Here is a 19104-nt window from a genome sequence, read left to right on the forward strand (position 1 = left end):
CAAGTCAGTCTAGCAAAGACAAAAGGAGTTGCGGGAACTTCCAAACGAGTAAGCTTTCTGAGTCAATTAGCACAGGTTGTATTCCAGTTCATAGCTCACTACTCATTTTCACTTGACAAGAATGTCAATATATGAGTCTGACAATCGTACCGTATGATACTGCATTGCCAATTCAAAAAGAGTGACTAGATTTAAACTTTTTAGTCCTTATTCTTATGTCTTACCTTTTCCGGAATGATTGTTGTTTCAAAAGGTAGTTAGGGCGACATCTATTTTTTGGGCTAACCCCATAAAAGGTCACACGATGTCACAGATCTCTGATACATTGCACTGACAGAGGTGATAAATTATTAAGAGAGGATACTTTTTTTTTTAACCTATTTTACTTTGCCCATCTGTCAGCATATGCAATTTCAAAATTTGGTTGTGCATCACCAATTTTTCTATTGTTATGTCAGTCACTCAATTAGCCAGCTATCTAAACTTGTAGTAATCATGGTCAAATTACCGACTGGGCACGCAGGGCATGTGCTCAGGGGTTCTGACCTCTAAGGGGTCCCCATTGATTTTGTCAGTCACTCTCACTCAGATTTCATATTAGTTATGCCAAATTGTGTAGAATTGCAGAAAGTTTTCTTCAAAACTGCAAATATTTCTCTCCGACCTATTGCAAAATGTCTAGAATTGCAGGAAATTAGCTGTAAAAAGGAAAATGTTTCTCTCTGCCCCATGTCAAAATGAGTAGATTTGCAGCAAACTTGCTTTAAAATGGCAACATTTTCTCTAGACCCCATGTCAAAATGAGTAGATTTACATGACATGAGTTAGAAAACTGAAAAACCTTCTCTCTGCTCCATGTCAAATGTGTAGAATTGCAGCAAACTTGCTTTAAAATGGCAACATTTTCTCTAGACCCCATGGCAAAATTGTAGGAAATTAAACAAAAATGTTTTCTCTCTGCCGTAAAGAGGGGGCTCCTAAAATGTTTGCCTTCAGGGTAGGCGGGTCCACCAACTAAATTTCACTAGAGCCCGCCCTGTGAAAGCTACATTCTGAATTGGAATGGGGGGATGGGGGAGGATCAGGAAACGTTGGATAATATTTCAACATGTGTCCTGTCTATCTCAGTCCAAATTCAACAGTGAGAGCGAGAGACACTAATTAAGACCATGACGGATCATGCTGGGCAGGCTCATTCCCCCGAGCTCACCGGAACATCGTTCATACAGCACAGTGAGGGAACATACTGGTATAACACAGGAGGCGGAGGAGATTCGTTTCCAGTGATAGATTAAATACTTTTCGCCCCTCTTTCTCATATGCCTTGCCTCTGTGTCAAAGTACAGGCTTGGCTGTGCTCTCCACATTTCATCAGTGCACTCTCTAATCAAGTGCCTAGGGAGGTCTGCAAAGTTCTCATCCGCTCGGCTGATACCACTGTACTTCCATAACCGTAAGTGGATAGGGTTAGTGAACATGATAACGTGTTATGGTTCAATTGGAGGCTCTCTCTCCAGGTGTCATGGCAAGATGGGATGCCCTTGTCATATTCGTAGGCCTATGTTGGAATTTTGATCCCACTGGGCACAGACATCGTTTTCAACGTCTAGTTTTGGTTTACATTTGGTTGAGTTGTCAACTAATGTGAATTGAATGTGAAATCAACAAAACATGTCACTCTGTCATTGTATTTAAGTTGAAAGTTGGCTGAAAAAAGACATGGCCTTAAGTTGATGACTTTTTGCAAATCCAGTCAGTTTTCCACATATATTCAACATCATCACATATATTTTTGGGGTTGAAATGACATGGACACAACGTTGATTCCACCAGTTTTTGCCCAGTGGGATGTTGGGAGTTCAACTGACTGGATTTCAAAAGTATAGATTTTTGTTTGTCTAGTTTAGTTTCTATGTAATCAGGTCAGTGGAATCACTAAGTGAAGGGCAGCCATCAATAATTCTTGCTTTCAGAGTTGCATCACATCCACCCTAATTATTATTCATAGCAGTTATTTTTATGATAATTTTTCTGGACACAGAACCTTGTAGTTAGAGGAGCAGTCAGTCAATTATTTTGGGGAAAAACACCAAAATTGATTATCAATATAAACCTGCGTAGGCGGTGTCATGTCTTTACCATCATTAAACTGAAGACGTATGGTTTTTATCAAAGATTCTCTGTAATTAGTATTACGCGATTAGACTGATTAATCATGTAACCGTAATTAACTAGGAAGTCGGGGCACCAAGGAAAAATATTCAGATTACAAAGTTATCATTTCCTAAAATAACTTTTCAGATATTTTATCTGATCAATTATTCTTAGAATTAATGAATTATTTACTTGTCCTCACGTTAGTCTCATTGTTTGGTTATCTGCACGAACCCAGTCTTCACTATGAGTCATGCATACATCAAGTGTCTTAAATCATTTATTTATTGCTAACTAAGTAATTCACAGAAATGCATAAACAAACAAACAAGGTAAATGTGTTTACAAGAAATGATAGGAGAATGTGCCCTAGTGGGCTAAACCGGCATGGCGGCTTGTTAGACAAAAGGGAAGTGGGGGTCGACTGAGATAAGACACTACAAAGTTGATAATTATAACAATTTAAATGCTAATCCTTTGCACATGAACGCTCACTCATTCGGGAACAATTGCAATCAATATATATATTTACGCTCAGTGTGTTGTCTTGATCGCTGGTGAAAAGTTTGTTTATTTTGTAGAATTGTCCGTCTCTCTCCCTCTCTCTCTCGGTTGGGGTTAGAGGGGATAGTTCAGAGTGACATTCATTCATTTGTTATAGAATGGATGTTTCGGCAGTTGTCGTTCTTCGCGTTCAATGATACCGAATTCCTAGCTGCAGACTAGTAATTAGTATCAAAGACTTGTTCTTGTTCTGTCGGTATCGATAGTCTAAGAGTTTAACCACGTGGTATGGTTAAAAGATTCAGCAATGGTCCACAACCTTTGTCCTCTCCTAATGGAGAAAAACATGGTCTGGTGATAATTTCTCAAAGTTGGGTTTTATTCGGAATGGCAGAAAAGGGCTGTCCCAGGACGCCTGACCCTAACTGTCCTCAGGGGCGGTCCTCTGATTTAGTTCAAATTAAAAGGGAATTGTATTTTTCTTCATTAAACAGTCCAAAATTATATTACACAATTATACAAACAGTATCATACTCACTCATTCATCTAATACAACAATTAGATGTAAACCTCATATCTGAGGCTATTATATAAACAGTGTTATGGTAATGTGGCCACACCGTCTCCCATGAGCTTCCCCAAGTTGTAACAAACGGACCAGTTCGTAGCTGGATTCTTCACCGATCTTTTATACTTTCCCCGGAACATGAAATTTGTGCGTACCTCAAGTTCTGTGAGGTGGAAGAAATTCCTTTGTGCTCCATGAAAATCTACTCTGCCTCTTATACTATGTGGCCATGTGGCAGGGTCTTCTCAGGAATTTACGACCTCTCTCTGACCACAGCAGCCTAGTTGAAGGATGCAAGGGGGAGTCAGGGAGAGGGGGATGGGGCTTGCTATACCCAAAGAGGCCAACATCATGACAGCGGTAACTTCCTAAGCCAAAATAAATGTATTAAAAAGCGTCACATTATTCTGGTGTGAGCACAAGAAATCAACAACACAACACACATATATACAATAGAAATCTGGCCATCTGACATAGGATGCTTTTTGGGGAGAAAAGACATTTAACAAAGCCATCTGTTCATTGTCTGTCATGCGCCGGACATTCCCCGCTTTATTAATGTGTGGAAAATTGATTCATTCCCTGTGAAAGGGGTGGTAAATTAGGTGTTGGCTCGCAGTTCAACCAATTGTAAATAAATAAAGCAAACAAATGATGTTTTGGATGAGCCGGTGACCCTCCCTATCACTGTCATCAAGCATACTATATACCTGTCTAACAACGCATCCGATGGAGGAGAAGCAGACACGACAACGGCTGCCACAGTGATTTGCACTGCTATTGTATCGCCCATTGTTGTGTTATGAATTGATCATTTGCGAGAACCCTGCTTGCAACAACAATGGTGAAAAAAAGATTGACAATAACCAATTTAAAATGAGGGAAATGGCAGGGTTTTCAATGAAAGCAGGCAACTTTAACAACTGTCACATTTCTGGTGGAAAATCAGAAAAAGCGGGTAGTGTCTTTTGTTAAGTTTGTCAGGTTCTTTGTTTTCTGACCTGTTCCTTTATCTGCATGATTAAAGCATGGTATGAAGGCATGCCATTTAAATTTATGATCAAGGCCTGGTGGCCAAGTCGTTTTGTGGTATTGTTAGATGAGTCTGTCACTAATGAATTATGGTGAATCATAATCAAATAATTATTATACGACTGCCCTCTTTTTTTTTATATACCCGATTTATCATAACTTTATCATAACCTCTAATACTATAATTCAAACTTTTATGGGTGGGTTTTTGAAGTCATTTGAATTTGTGATACAGTATAATTAGTAAACTTATACTTTTCCCTTTCAAGAATGTTTCAACTCACTTATTAATTATTTGACAATACTGAACTACCTGCCCTCATCTGTGTACATCAGCCTCTTGACAACATCCCAGGTCATGACCCAGGCTTTACACTTTGAAAGAAGAAAGGCATGATCCTTTAGATTCTGATGGAAGCCTGGCCGCGGACAACCTCATTTTTAGGGCTGTCTCATCTTTATTGCGATAAACCCTCCACTGACAGTGACCTGAGATGAAAGCAGGAGACACAAAGCCGACACAAGTTCAGATAAAGTTCTCTGCGGGTCCGCATCAGAATCGCCCCACCCACTCACCCCCGCCTAAACCTCTCTTCACCTCCACACCGATGCAGTGAGATTGAATAGGGAGGGAAGGAGGTTGTGGGGAGGGAGGGAGAGAAAAGTTCCTGCGCTTTCATTACAACTTTCTGGTTGATCCCACAAGGGGGCCTTGGATGGTGCAAAAGACACTGGGATTGACGTCTCTAATCTCTCCGGCTCCCTTGAACTCTACCTCTCCTTTTGTTCTTTAAGCCTGGCCTTTGCTCATTTCTACAACTCTATTTGGGCTCAGGTCTTGGTTCGAGAAAGAGAGATGGGAGGGTGGGGCTGGGGTAGAACAGGGAGGAACCATGGAAGTGGAACAGCAATCGGCGTCATGGCTGGAGGACTCGGTTCAGCGTCCTCTGGAGGGATGAGCTGGAAAGATGTATTCTGTCTGACTGAAGGCGAAAAATTGGACTTGGTTGGCTGAGGTGACCCTATCGCAGAGGCTTTAGAGAATTCAGAGGAGAAGACTGATCAGCTGTTTCGTATTGATCTACAGCGGACTGCGACCACTTTTATGTCCCAATAAGTTTAATGGGTTCACTTCCTTGTCTTCTTTGCTACACTCCAAATCTGTGTGGATGGGCAAAAGCAACATGGCTGTAACGGCGTTCTTCGTTTGTTGAAAGAGAGGCGGACCAAAGCGCAGCGTGGTGGTTGTTCATTGTATTTATTGACGACACTATACATGAACAAACTAACGGAAAAAAACAAGAAACGTGAGAACTCAAAACAGTCCTGTCTGGTGCAAACACAAAAACAGGAACAATCACCCACAAACACACAGTGAAACCCAGGCTACCTAAATATGGTTCCCAATCAGAGACAATGACGAACACCTGCCTCTGATTGAGAACCATATCAGGCCGAACATAGAACTAGACCAAAACATAGAAAAACAAACATAGACTGCCCACCCAACTCACGCCCTGACCATACTAAATAAATACAAAAACAAAGGAAATAGAGGTCAGAACGTGACAGTACCCCCCCCCAAAGGTGCGGACTCCGGCCGCAAAACCTTGACCTATAGGGGAGGGTCTGGGTGGGCGTCTGTCCGCGGTGGCGGCTCTGGCGCGGGACGCGGACCCCACTTCGCCATTGTCTCAGTCCGCCTTATTGTCCGCCTCCGTGGCTTACTCACCATGCCCACCCCTCTCAATGACCCCACTGGACAGAGGGGCTGCTTGGGACAGAGGGGCAGCTTCTCGGGACAGAGGGACAGCTGCTCGGGACAGAGGGACAGCTGCTCGGGACAGAGGGACAGCTGCTCGGGACAGAGGGACAGCTGCTCGGGACAGAGGGACAGCTGCTCGGGACGGAGGGACAGCTGCTCGGGGCGGAGGGACAGCTGCTCGGGGCGGAGGGACAGCTGCTCCGGGCGGAGGGGCTCTAGCGGCCCCTGGCTGACTGGCGGCACTGGCGGCCCCTGGCTGACTGGCGGCCCCTGGTTGACTGGCGGCGCTGGCGCTGGGCTGACTGGCGGCACTGGTGGCCCCTGGTTGACTGGCGGCACTGGCGGCCCCTGGCTGACTGGCGGCACTGGCGGCCCCTGGCTGACTGGCGGCACTGGCGGCCCCTGGCTGACGGGCGGCATTGGCGGCTCCTGGCAGACGGGCGGCACTGGCGGCGCTGGGCAGACGGGCGGCACTGGCGGCGCTGGGCAGACGGGCGGCACTGGCGGCGCTGGGCAGACGGGCGGCGCTGGCGGCGCTGGGCAGACGGGCGGCGCTGGCGGCGCTGGGCAGACGGGCGGCGCTGGCGGCGCTGGGCAGACGGGCGGCGCTGGCGGCGCTGGGCAGACGGGCGGCGCTGGCGGCGCTGGGCAGACGGGAAGCTCCGATGGCGCCGGGCAGACGGGAAGCTCCGGCAGAGGCGCCGGACAGGCGGGAGGCTCCGGCAGAGGCGCCGGACAGGCGGGAGGCTCCGGCAGAGGCGCCGGACAGGCGGGAGGCTCCGGCAGAGGCGCCGGACAGGCGGGAGGCTCCGGCAGAGGCGCCGGACAGGCGGGAGGCTCCGGCAGAGGCGCCGGACAGGCGGGAGGCTCCGGCAGAGGCGCCGGACAGGCGGGAGGCTCCGGCAGAGGCGCCGGACAGGCGGGAGGCTCCGGCAGAGCTGGAGAGGAGGAAGGCTCTGGACGGATGGGCCGGAGAGACAGCCTGGTACGGGGAGCTGCCACCGGAGGGCTGGGGTGTGGAGGTGGTGACGGATAGACCGGGCCGTGCAGGCGCACTGGAGCTCTTGAGCACCGAGCCTGCCCAACCTTACCCGGTTGAATGGTCCCGGTCGCCCTGCCAGTGCGGCGAGGTGGAATAGCCCGCACTGGGCTATGCAGGCGAACCGGGGACACCGTGCGCAAGGCTGGTGCCATGTAAGCCGGCCCAAGGAGACGCACTGGAGACCAGATGCGTAGAGCCGGCTTCATGGCACTTGGCTCGATGCCCACTCTAGCCCGGCCGATACGCGGAGCTGGAATGTACCGCACCGGGCTGTGCACCCGCACTGGGGACACCGTGCGCTCCACAGCATAACACGGTGCCTGCCCGGTCTCTCTAGCCCCCCGGTAACCACAGGAAGTTGGCTCAGGTCTCCTACCTGGCGTAGCCATACTCCCTGTTAGCCCCCCCCCAAGAAATTTTTGGGGCTGACTCCCGGGCTTCCATCCACGACGCCGCGCTGCCTCCTCGTACCAGCGCCTCTCCGCTTTCGCCGCCTCCCGTTCTTCCTTGGGGCGGCGATATTCTCCTGGCTGAGCCCAAGGTCCTTTACCGTCTAATTCGTCCTCCCATGTCCATACCTCCTCGCGCTGCTCCTGCTGCTGCTTTCTCCTTTGCCCATTACCACACCGCTTGGTCCTGTTGTGGTGGGTGATTCTGTAACGGCGTTCTTCGTTTGTTGAAAGAGAGGCGGACCAAAGCGCAGCGTGGTGGTTGTTCATTGTATTTATTGACGACACTATACATGAACAAACTAACGGAAAAAAACAAGAAACGTGAGAACTCAAACCAGCCCTGTCTGGTGCAAACACAAAAACAGGAACAATCACCCACAAACACACAGTGAAACCCAGGCTACCTAAATATGGTTCCCAATCAGAGACAATGACGAACACCTGCCTCTGATTGAGAACCATATCAGGCCGAACATAGAACTAGACCAAAACATAGAAAAACAAACATAGACTGCCCACCCAACTCACGCCCTGACCATACTAAATAAATACAAAAACAAAGGAAATAGAGGTCAGAACGTGACAATGGCAGATCAATGGTGGTTACAAAAGAAAGGAGAACTCTTTATTGGGAACCTCTATTTGGAACCCACAAAACGAAAAAATCCACAAATTATAAAACTAACAAAATGATGGTAGAGAGGCTACTTAAATGTAGATGTATAGGACTACCTCCTAGAAGGAATCCCCTTCTTTCTCCTTCCAGTATTGTGTAATATGAGAGTGAGTCATTAAGATTATTTTGGAAGTTACAGACTCTATGTTACTCTATGTTACCCGTGCGACATTCATCACCAAATGGGGCATCCACACACACACACAATGAATCTCGCCCTCCTCCTAATTTCTCTACTTTCCATGATGAGTGGATGCAGCCCACTGATTCATTGTGAGCTCTGCTACTCAATAACAGATGCCCTCATTACATTATAGGCCACTGTTTGTTTTGCAGACAGGAGCCTTAGTGAGAGGCTGAGCTGAAGTGGGTACTGGGACACCTGTATGAATACATTAGACCCTCTCATTTCCATGGCTCCCACCTGGTGCCCTCATGCCGTACCAGGCACCACACAGGCCCTTTCTCCAAGAGCCCAGCGCTGTGAGCACCTAAAAGTAATCAGCCACACGACAGGCTAGCTTCCCCCTCCCTTATGTACCCTGTGACGCACAGAGAGGCTGTAAACCAAACACTATTTGTGTTCAAGGCACAACTGTTTCCCTCATCTGCTATTTAATCATGTTGATGTGAAGACACGTTTATGGGGAATCCAACATCTTCATTTGTAACACTGTAATTAGTTGTTCAGTGTTTTACTAATCTTCTTTTGATTCAACTTTAATGCGGAGCCTTTGAAAAGACATTGCGTGCATTGCAAATCAGTCCTTGTACACAAATTACAGTAAGCCTACATGGTCAAACAAAAGCATCTTATTTCCATATAGGATGAAAGACTAAGATACAGTAGATCAAGGGGGAACTGTGTAAACCAGCTTCGCTCAAAACAAATCCTTTACATTGTTTAGCCAATATAGAATGTATATGTCGGTTTTAGTTTGGACTGTCCACAACAACTTAAAGTGATTCACAAATATATTTTCATTCCTACTGTAAACTGGGGGGGGGGGGGGGGGTAGTTTATTTCCCTCCAGAATGTACTCTATGCCAATCATTCAGCCTTGCAGCTAAACAACAAGTCTTGTTCAGATTTGCAGATGTGGTAGGAGGAACCCAATATTTCAAATCCACTTACTTGAAAACATGACACTACAACAATTGCCTAAAGTCTATTCAAAGTTTTCTGGGCATCTCCAAGACAAGAGGATGAAAAGACTGGAGCACTGTGTACTGGTTTGCAGGCATGCAGCAGTTGAATGATCCTATCTTGAGGATCAGGTGCCAAAGAAAATTTGACAGCCTCTCTCATCTCAGCATCCTCCTCTGCAAAAACATGAGGCATGCCTGGTCTTCCCCTCCCCAATGCTTGAGAGGGAGCTGGAGAGAGGAAGTGCTGCAGTCAGATCTTGGCTCCAGGTAAAGAGAAGCCCTTGTCGCCGTTGAGAGCGGCACCAGATCTCAACAGGAAGTGTTGATGCAGCAGATCTTGCGTGTGATCTTGGCTGATCGGGGCTGGGCAAGGGAACTGTCTGGCCGAAGTCGCAGATGGTGTTCGGTGCCTTTGGCAGTTTATAGTCTCAGAGCTTCCATTAGCTTTCAGTGCTAACGGGGCTTGGGTTGTAATTAAAACTGGGAGTAGACACTGGCAGCTTGACATGACAATATTGAGCCATTTCGGTTCGTGCACTTCCAGGAAGCCTTCAAGGAATATTCTCAAAGAAGAATTTACCTCTAGTGTGGAGTAAAGTAGATACATGTTGAGTGTTCAACAAATGATGTCATTCCAGACAATATTACACACATGACGTAGAACTATCATATAGCCTAGTAACTTTTAACGAAATAATGATGGAGGCACTGCATGAATAAACAGTTGCTGCATGGCCTGTAGGCGCAGGTTCCATTGTATTTCGTTTTTTTTTCTCTATAAAAAAAGATAAGGATGAATATGATGGCATGAAATATGCTATGATGGATCGGAATGCTATATCATGATTATTCTATTCTCTATGGTCTGGAAGAGCTGCACACCTCCAGGGTTCCCACAGTCCCTTAAATCACACCTTCAGTTCCAGGGACAGGGTTCTGGAAAACGGTTCCCTCTCATTCGAAGCCTTCACTGCTAAAGAAGACAGAGCTTAAATGGTCCTGATGAATTAGCAGCACACAAGTCATATTCATTGCCAAAGCTATTGGGAAAGGGAATTCAGGGAGAGGGAGGAATGCTCTGCTCTGCACAAACTCCCCCGGGGCTCTGTCAGTATTGAGGGGGACTGGGGAATTGGTGCGATAGGGGAGGGAGTCGGTTTTTCCAGCGTTCATATCTCTGCTCCTCCACCCACACACTCATTTCTTTTACAGAAGAAAGAAATCCCAGCAGAGGAGTTCCTTCATCTTCCCAGAATATGTATGTCCTTTTGTGGCAAAGCAGCTCCTCTTAATTAAACAATGCCAAGTATCTGCTGTGTAGCCTGACAGAGGAAGAATGTCAGAAAGTGTAAGCATATCAGACGAGACCCCAGTTCATTAGCAACGTAAAGCTAGAGCAAAAAAAAATAGATATTTTAGGAAGAAAAGAGATGTAGAATTATATCTCTGGCAGATATGGTACGTGGTCCTGGTCTGGAACATACTGAATCCTTGTCATAGAGATTTGAGTGGTACATATTGACAAATGTATACAGTATGTGAGAATGGGAGAGAATTTCATTGAGAGTTTGTGGGATGTTCTCCTCCACCAAACATTATTTATTGGAGACATTGCATTGTCGCTGTTGCCTTAGGCTTTCCATTATGGAGTAGATGATACATTTCATTCTCTAAAGATCTTTGTGAAATGACCTTGTATAAAGCAACTCAGACATAAATGGATGATGATGACTTATGAGAAGGTTACCATCTTCGACAACTGCCAAATCCTACATACCATAATGAGTGTGACTGCTGTACATTTGCATCTCTTAGAAACTGTCATTTTCCAGAGGGACTTTTTTCCAGCATTTCTTCTACACATCTCATTCAGTACTGCTGCCCACTAAATGAATCAACACATAGGCTACAAGCTTGTCAGTGATAGAATATCGCTGTTCAAATTGTTGAATGTAATGGGCTAATCTAATGGGATGAAGACTGTGCTATGTACTTCCCTTGTTCCTGATCTATAGATAATTCTACTATGCTGCTAAACAATTAAGTCAAATAGAGAAACACACACAGGTTGGTGGTGGCCGGTAAGGTAAAGTGCATCACAGATTCCCGCCAACACCTTTGCAAATGTGATTTATGCTCACCGCCACAGCATGGGCCCCCAATCTTTAATTACCGTGCAAATTACTCGCCGCTGTAATTCATCAGTACGCAACCACCCTTACCTCGTTTCCACACTTGTTTAATGAATAATTGCTTTCCTGGAAAACCGGCTTCTCCCCGTGTAATGGCAGAGGCCTCTGAGGGTATTGGCCACTAATGTCGAGCGCGGGTTCGCAAATTCGACTAGAGCCCAGATTGCTACCTATACTAATGAAATGTACGGCAATGAGGATGAATTGTCTTTAATTGCACAGACCTTCACATCTTCATGTCGCAGGGAGTCACGTATCGTAATAGGGCAGGGAATCACGTATCTGCATCCTCTAATCGTCTACACAGGGAAGCAATCAAGGCCGGTTAGCATTTTATTTTTCAATTCAAACAGTGGAGGATTAAAGGGGACTCGTTGAATGGCTGGGTCAGTCCCCAGCTAAACATGAGCCAATGACCATAGCCTCCTCAGTGTTTGTGCGTTCAAGCCCACTAAACGAATTATGAGAGGCCTCGTAAAACACAAATACATTTTACCGCGTGAAGGGCATTATGATACCTTTGAGTCCGCTGGGTAATAAAAATATTTTATCCCCAAATACCTTAGAAACAACCTATTTGAGTCTTTTTGTTTGATACAATGGAACCAATGTTATTATTGAATAACTGTCAAGGTAAATTAATGGACCAAAAAATAGGTCTATTGCAGTTTCAAACTTTTACATCTCTCTGAATCATCTGGTACACATTATATTGCACAAGACCAAAATATTTTTACAAGAGACAAGTGCCACTACACTGTTTGTTACACAAACAGTAGCCTGTCGTTTTGTTCTCAGGGGCCCCTGCCATTGCACCCCGGGAGCCTCTGGATCTGCTGGTTGTAGAAATGGCCTTTCGTCCAATCAATTACCAATCAATTACCCAACTGCTAAATTGATTCTCAGCAGTTATCATTTGGGCAGAAATCCAAATCAGTAGAGTATTTAATGTGTTACGAAGAAAATGTTCTATTACTAGGACCGTGGTCACAGTCTGCAGCCCTTAATTTCAAATCTCAAATTCGAAGCCAGTCACTGCTTTTTTCCCCATTCTTCCTCTCTAAACAAGGACTGAATTAGACCTGGAACTTCGGATGGTGCAGTTAATTATCAGAAAACCAGCAGAAGTCAGGACCTTGTACGGTAATATTAGAATAACCCTGGTATATACGGTGAAAATAAAATATAGATGACTAAGCTTGGATTGGTTGGATAATTTTTGCCTTGGAACTACAAGAAGAAAGTGCATGTACACTGTAGAAGGAAATCAAAGCATTCACTCTACTCTAAACCCTGAGAGATTATTTGCAGAACACACTGATTCTTCAATGCAAGGCTAGTAGCTACACTGCCAATAATTCATCACTTGAAAGTGAAGTGAGAGTTGACACACCGACACATCAACACACTGGACAAAAGAGGTACCGTATACAGTCGTAAAATAGTGAATCATGAGTGGGTCTTTAATAGCTCTTCCAAGGCCGCTATTTATTCACTATGGCACTGTGCTGAACTTGTAAAACCAATCAACAAACAGCTAACAGCTACAAATCAAAGACCTATTTTACTACCATTGATGAGGTAGCCTATTATTTGAGATGCACACAGTAACTCAATAACACTACTTACAAAAAGTATAACAACCAAAACTCTGATGAGAACTCTAACTTGTTCCCTTTAGAAGCCAAGCTTCTTACCAGCAGAATAATCACAACAAAGTATCCCGGACAAGCCGGTGGGTAACCTAGCCTACAGTACCTCTGGGAGAGGGTTTTGAAGTGTAACATTTTCCAGGGTTAACTGGTCGAAAGGCTGTCCGCCAGCTATTTTTAATTGCCTCCAGGGGCCGTTAGCTTGGGTCATTCGTCACGGTGGCTTAGTGCTGTGTCTGCACACCTCGTTCCAAGTCCACACTAGGCCTGGGGACCACGCAGACTACGCTGGCCCCACTCAACTCATCCAATCTGGATCTGCAGCCAAGGGAGGGAGGCAGCATCCACAGTAGGATCTGATTATACCTGCCCTCGCGTCAGCAACATTTAGGGGCGCTTGAAGCGAATCCTCTATGCTGGGAAAGGGAGGTGGTGGCCTATAAAAGTGTTGGGTTGTTTGTATTCTTATAGAACAGTACTTGAGGCCCTCGGTTACATACTGTAATGCCAATGAGTAGTGTGTTTTTAGCCAAGACTGTGGTGGAGAGATTGAGAACAGTCTATTGGAAGTGGTTTGTCCTGGGAAAATACGGAGAGAGTGAATGTGGACTATGGAGGTCTGTGTTTTTGAACAGGACATGATTGTGCCCGTTGTGATTGTGATGTTAGTCATCTTCCATTTTCTATATTTTTTTTGCATATTCTTTGACGGGTCATCTGTTTTGCATTTCCTTAAAGAAAATCGTACTTTATTACATTTCCTTTGACCAAGAAAAAGTAATTTCTTTAATTGAAATCAACGGTGCTATAAACTAGCAAATACATGTGGGACTACAATAACTCAATTGTGTTTTGTTTGTGCAGACAATCATGAGAGTTGTTGTGGAGGAAGACAAAACAATGAATAATTTGTCAAAATAAATAAATAATAATAATAGTACAAAGCATAACAATTTGGCTATACGGAATAAGAATACAACATTATCAGGTGTGGTCAATGCTAAAACATCTATGCTGTATGTTCAGCAGGCACAAACACTCTTATATGCCAAGGGTGTGTTATCATGACTAATTTGAAATAATAGATCAGTTTGAATCTTTCAACATAGATCTTCAAAAACAGGAAAACAAGATGGGGAACACAACAAAGAATATACTGGAGGGATACCTAACCATACCTGACTGAAGGTAAAGAGTCATTTTTAAAAGAGAATGTGATGTATTGTCCCATCGCTCTATGTTCAGCCGAGCCCTGGACTGGGCATGGCCCTCAGAGAGACCCAATCCCTGATTATTTTTCACCTTGTTTACGGTTGCACACCTCCGCGGTGCTCTCTCCCTCCATCCCTCGCTCCATCTCCCTCTGCATGGGCCCGTCTCATTACGTCCATCTCAAGGAGTCAGTCAGCGGAAAGAGGGAGCGAGGGAGGAGATTGAACGAGGGGGAGTCAGGGAGGGGACAGGTAATACAGGGACCGGTAGGGAAAGCGCCGGTGACGAGATAGGAAGAGTAAAAGTCGATAGTTGAGAGTTTGAGAGTAGAGGTTGTTGGATGAGAAAGTGAGGATGTTTGCTGTTCAAACGGCACGACAGGTGAGAATGTTTATTGTTTTCAAACTGATCTCAGTGTTATATTGAAATAACCCCTCTAACCCACAGGCAGATTGGATGGGATATGACAAAAGACCATTTGTAACACTAAGACCCCAATCTAAATCATGATTTGCATGATGACAAGTGTAGCAGTGATTACATTCTGAGCCTACTGTACTGTGGGAGGTTTAGAAGCTAATGTGTTGTCTTATACAAGACTGCCATGACAACCAGGCCAGGGATTGACTAGCCTATATTCCCTCAAAGAACAAGGTGCATTTGGAAGTCAGCATACTCTGACTTCCAAATCAATATTTGAAAGAAAAATAGATGAGTTGAATCAATATGTCACGCCTGCTACCGCTCTTCCCCCCTGGCGCTCGAGGGTGCCAGGCTCCTCAGCATTACGCACACCTGCCACCACCATTATGCACACCTGCCTTCCCCCGTCACGCGCATCAGCGATTATTGGACTCACCTGGACTCAATCACCTCTGTCATTACTTCCCCTATGTCTGTCTGTTCCCCCGCTCTGTTCCCCGCTTCAGCATTGATTGTCATATGTCCTTATATACGTGTGCTGACGCTGTTCCTGTCTTGTTCCATGTTTGCTCCGATTAAATGTTTGACTTGCCGTACCTACTCCAGCGTCGGTCCTTACACAATTGGCCTACCCACCTTATGCAGCCTGGCAACAAGGGTGCAGCAAATTTGTTGCGGTTGTTTTCCAACTTCTGGCGTGTTGACACGCAGTTGGTGACTAAATATAAATTAAATGTAAAACCTATTAAATAACGTGCACAGAATTTGAAATATATGGTACTTCTCTGGTGAGGAAAATTATCGTTTTCAACTAGCATAAGCACTTGGAAGCCGGCGTTAGCGTAATAAGCAGTCTCACAGAGATAACACGGTGGGTTAGCTAGTTAGCTTTGTCACACATTAGATTGCAAATATCCAAATGTTATCGACATAAAACATTTTGGAACAGTTTCTGTCTTTTGTCTTTGACATTCTGTGTCTAACAACATTGCCTTTCATACACTGATCTTTGATTGAAAAGGAATACAGCCTGGATGGTTAACGACCATTAGATACAGTCAAATAAGCTAACTAGCTAACCTGCCATGTTATCTATGGAAATTCTAATTATGCTAACGTTGACTTCCGAGTGCTTGTACTACATGAAAAACAAAATTTAAAAACATTTCCTCAACGGAGAATTTAAATATTTTTTAATTCTGTGCACTTTGTTTAATAGTTTTGACAAATGTAACTCATATTTAACGATGGTTTCGCTTGTTTGTCATTGAGCCATCCCAGAAGTAGAAAAACATTTTTGTTCAATCAGGAACTGAGTCAAGTGGGCAGGACTACATAAGGGGAGTAGTTTGGAGTGATTCAATCATGACTTCAGTGAAAAGAAGACCATTGTGACTGCGCTATGATCTGTTACTGGAGGGACTAAGGATGTAGCTCAACACAAGGGATTGGCACAGTTGGGCAGAGGTACAAACCTCAGTGACAGTTGCACTTGGTGTTTTGCCTCTGTCCTCTGGCTATACTGTAGAATGCTCTCCTGGTGGCACACAATGCAGTGCCAATGCGTTCTGGGTTAAACAGGTTTTGAGAAGCTGTGTGGTGATGTGACATGAATGGGTTTATAAACTGTTCTGTGTGGGCTGGAAAACATAAAAAATAGCAGTGCGGCTGTTTTCAGCCCATTAAAACACACATCTGAAGTTAAAAATATACACAGTATGGAGTGATAAGCAATTATTTCCAAAATGATAATAAAGAATACAGAATTCTGCAAACCCAAGATGATTGGTCATTTTTCTTCCTGTTAAACTATCGTTCGACACACCGTACAGCACTAGCTTATTACTGTACACAGGGGGTGTGTGACTGTGCGTGAAACAATGTGCTGGGAGGGAGATAGTATACAGGGAAATAATAGCAATCTGTCCCCTGTGCTGTCTGCCTAACAACTCTGTGTCAAAATGAGAGGGATCCATTTTTCCACATTACTAGCTGAAACATTACCATGGCACGTGTGCAGAATAGATAAACCTCAAACCTAGGAAAAAAAACCTGGTTTTAGGGGAACAAAACCGATCTGAGACAATGATGACATGTCCAAGTGTATTGTTAGATTCATCTCATTAAACTAATGTGGAGATTCTCCCACAAATGTAAATCATACAGTGTGATAGTACAATGTCAAGTAATTCATACAGTGGCACTTACATGGAACACCAGGTGTACGGTGTAAATATAACAAATTGTGACTGACAGAGGGAATTTAACTTGGCGGCTCAAAGACACAACACACGGTTTTGATGTGACACACTCAACACAACACAATTACAGTGGGTTACAGTAGCTGTCCTGTAGTCAGTACAGTACATTGATTAAATTGACCTTACTGTATTCTTTGTGTATCATATGCTTTATGTTGTCCCTCTTTCTGTACAATACAGCTAATGCCACTGTGCCATAGCATAACCCTCTGCCCCACCAGAGAACCATTGTCCCAGAGAAGCGTTTTTCCCGCCACAGTTAGGACAATTATCTCGCCACTTTCCCTGTTTCTAGAGCAGAACTAATTAGAGCTGAAAAAGACAGTTCCCTCACTATCCATGCACGACGTGTCTTACCGAATGTATGCAAGGATATAAAAAGCTTCTGCTTGAATGTGACAATTTTCTAAACCTGTCCATCACGCTAGCTTGTTCTATTCAGAAACTTCTGGAATTGTGTTGTTGTTGTTTTTTCTGTTTTGGAGTATCTGGGTTACTTCTGGATGTTGTGATTGAATAATTTACTTGCTTGTCTTAGTGGTTAGACTTTATTTTACAGTATTGCTTATTAGCTAGTATGTAAGTACATTTGATATGGCAATTTTGTTTATTTTTTAAGCACCACTGAACATAATTTGGAAACAGGAAGTTGCGATAATGCTTAACTGAAAATAATCTTTGTTAATATTTTTTTTGTATTTTTTTCTACCGTGACTGGGTATCACCATTTAAAGCCAATTGATGGAAGTGGTAGGCTTCTTATTGAATGTTCTAGCATTGGAAAATTCATGACTCCCTGGGTGTGTTTCTCCCCCTGGATAATTCCAGTCTGTCTAAACACGGAGACAAGAGAAGGTGATCAAGCTGAGGGTAAACATATCTGCAGGTGCACCAGATGTTTTTACCCATGATTCGTTGCGTCATGCTGGTTTCAGCTGATGCAAGAGGAGACACCTGCAATGTACTGCGCTTCTGAACATTTTTGAATCCCAATATTGTTCTCTTGGGCAAAACTTCCTCTGCCACATTTTTGGCAGGTTGGCATTCATTATCATGACTCTTGACCTGGAGGCAGCTCTGCAGAGTGGTCACTAGCTAGCACAGCCAAAAAGTAATGAAATTGGATTTTAAACCTTATCCTAACCTCAGCCTGGTCTCATAGACTCATCATGGACAACTTTAGCATTTTAGCTAATTAGCAACTTTTCAACTACTTACTACTTTTTAGCTACTTTGCAACTACTTAGCATGTTAGCTAACCCTTTCCCCAACCCTAACCTTAGCACGTTAACCTAACTCCTAATCTTAAACCTAACTCTAACCCTAACCCCTAGTCTAGCTAACGTTAGCCAGCTAGGTAATGTTAGCCACCTAGCCACCTAGCTAGAATTCATAACATATCATGCGTTTTGAAAATTTGTAGCATATAGTACGTTTTGCAAATTTGTAGCATATAATATAAATTGTAATTCGTAACATATACGAAATGTGTGATTAACATCCACAAATGAATACATACCATACAAAACACTATAAATCAAGTTAGAGTAGCTTGTCTAACTAACTATCTTAGCTGACATGCCTGCTGGCAAGGTTACTAGACTTTAGAAAAGCTAGCATTTACTAGCATGTACTGAAGAAATTATTTCAATCTTTTACCCGTATTTTAGGTGAGATGCAGAGAAACATTCTAGTTTCTTTAAAAAAAGACTCACCAGTCAGGAGGATACAGAGAGCTCAAGAGGTATGCTTAGATAAGCAGACAAATACTTGGTTTAAATGTAATCTGGCACCTTCTGAGAATATCATATTATATATATATTAATGATATGTGTCATGATCCACCATGTACTATGTTGTAATTTTGCACTATGATGTAAAATCCTAGGAATGTTAGTGCAGTATATTGAGATGTGTGATTTCCAACAGTCAGAATGACACCCTCATTAACAATTGAACCTGTAAAGAGGTATGCTTAGATAACCTATGCAGAGAAATTGACATCTTTTTTACATAGAATTA

Source organism: Oncorhynchus mykiss, chromosome 21, assembly GCF_057628025.1.
Source record: "Oncorhynchus mykiss isolate SJ-2025 chromosome 21, ASM5762802v1, whole genome shotgun sequence".
Lineage (NCBI taxonomy): Eukaryota > Metazoa > Chordata > Actinopteri > Salmoniformes > Salmonidae > Oncorhynchus > Oncorhynchus mykiss.